The sequence below is a fragment of the Atta colombica genome, unplaced genomic scaffold, assembly GCF_001594045.1.
Source record: "Atta colombica isolate Treedump-2 unplaced genomic scaffold, Acol1.0 scaffold198, whole genome shotgun sequence".
NCBI classification, from domain to species: Eukaryota; Metazoa; Arthropoda; class Insecta; order Hymenoptera; family Formicidae; genus Atta; species Atta colombica.
Genome location: NW_017259291.1, coordinates 241,148 through 243,467, shown reverse-complemented (window position 1 = coordinate 243,467; position 2,320 = coordinate 241,148). Strand labels below are relative to the sequence as shown.

The 2,320-nt window shown below is 25.2% G+C and overlaps 1 protein-coding gene across 1 annotated transcript in view; it reads right to left on the bottom strand.

The window, feature by feature from the left end:
• LOC108686969 overlaps positions 1-1,709 on the bottom strand; it is a 30,846-nt gene extending 29,137 nt beyond the window's left edge. Inside the window, exon 1 of the mRNA XM_018192503.1 lies at positions 1,603-1,709. The gene's annotated coding sequence lies outside the window, so the exon portion shown is untranslated. The remainder of the gene's footprint in view (positions 1-1,602) is intronic.
• Between the last annotated feature and the right edge of the window lie 611 nt (positions 1,710-2,320).

Sequence of the window (2,320 nt, the reverse complement as noted above, 5' to 3'; positions counted from 1 at the left end):
GTGTGTGTGTGTGTGTGTGTGTGTGTGTGTGTGTGTGTGTGTGTGTGTGTGTGTGTGTGTGTGTGTGTGTGTGTGTGTGTGTGTGTGTGTGTGTGGTATGTGTGTGTGGTGAGTGTGTATGTGGTGTGTGTGTCTGTGTGTGATGTGTGTGGTGTGTGTGTGTGTGTGTGTAATTTTAAAATAAACACACATCATCCATAATGTATATATCTACAATTATTACAGGATGCCTCACGGAAAGATGTTGAAACTCATCTGCCATTTTTTAAATGTATTCAATTATTGAACAAACAGAAATTGTGTTGAAAAGAGGAAAGTTTTTAATTTTTAATATAAATTTTTAAATATAAATAAAATTTAACAAATTCTAATTATAATTTTGTTTTATTGATAAAAAATATGCTAATAATCAAGTAATAATTAATATCCAAGACTATACATGCGATCCAAAAATAGCATTAAATTTGGTAACAGCTATTAAAAAAATTGTTAGCTATATTAAATAAAATTGATATGTTAGAAAAAGTTTTTAAAATTGTAAAAAAAAATGAGTTTTGTATAAAAAATAATGCACATTTTAAAAATATTAATTCTTACGACTATTATTTTTTGTTAATAAACTAAATTGATATATAAATATTTTGTTAAATTTTATTTATACCTATTAAAAAATTACAGACTTTTCAATGCAATTTTTATTTATTCATTAACTGAATAAATTCAAAAATAACAGCTAATTAATTTCAACATCTTTCCGTGAAACATTCTGTAGATAATAAATTTATTTGAGACAAATTTAATATATTTTTTTTCTTGAATTAAATTATTTAACTTCATTGTTTTAACTCTATATATATTATATTAACGACATATTGGATAGGATGACCTACAGAAGTAATTAAAAATAATTCAATTATTACGAATTTAATATGTACAGCATCAAATACTCAATAAATAAATAAATTAAGCATAACTTTGGAAAAATAATTGTTATTTTGTATCAGATCACAAAGATAATCACAAAGAAGTGTAGTTTTATAAGAAAGAAAATTTAATAAAATATAATTTACAATGACAAAAAAATATATTATCTCGCTTATTTAGCTACGAATTAAAAAAGCTTTTTATCTTGCTTTTAAATTATATATGTAAAAGTACAAATATTATAAAAATACAAATAATTTATATTATTCTTTATTTTGCTTAAAATTGGTAAATAAATTGTAATTACTACAACTTAAGCTATTTTTTACTTTTTTTTTTTTTAGCGCCGAGTGAACTAATTAATTATCTCGTAACAAGCAATGCCTGAACAAAAATAGAAACTGTAATTATTAGGCGTTGCATACAGTTAATGATTCTTATCGATTCCTACGTGTATGCAGTCATTGATTACTATAAAATTATTTATTATCAGTCACAAGTCCTTCTTTTAATTTATGTTTGAATAAAAAGAATTTATCAAAATTCACCGTAGAAGATAAAATATATAATCATTATCCGTGTGTCATCTCGCTGATCTTATGTAGCAAGTCAAAAATCTTCATAAGAATTTGTTTATCGAATCGATTTTCATTCACCCCATCGAATATTTTCACTCACCCCAGTAGAAGTCTGGCAGTTTTAATTTTATGTCTTGTTATTAATGAAGACGAAAACCAATTTTGCAACGTAAAGAATATACCACTCCCGGTTGGTACAGCACGGACGGCTGGCGACTGACTGCTGCGGAGTTTGAAAGCTCACGATTCTCTGAGCGACCTCTGTAATTTCCACGTGCTTGGACACGTACCGGCGCCATCGTAAAATATACATCAGATGCGTTTTAACCTTTTTTCAAAATAAAAGAATGACTATTTTGAAAGGGAAATCATGATTGACAAAAACAATGGTTTTATTTGTTAAGTATACTAATGAAATTATAAGTACTTTAAGATGATACTTTTTCTTTGCATTGTTAAAAGATTATCAAGCTTTCATACTTTTTAATTTTAATCTTTCTTTTAATCTGCTTGCAAGATAATAATTTTATTTTAAGAAATAATATTATATCTACATAAATGATATATTAAAAAGTCTGTAATAATTATTGAACTAATATCTTTATAACTTATATAGCTTTAATAAAGAAACTTACTACAATAAGTTTTAGTAATCTTTTCAGTCTATCGAATTATCTGCTAATTGAATTTAGCTTTTAAATGATCTAAATTATACACATTATTTAAATATAGTACGGATAAATTAGAAGAATTAGTACGCGCACAATATTAAAAGTTTTATGAAAATAATATTTTAAAATATAAAAAGTGTCATAATA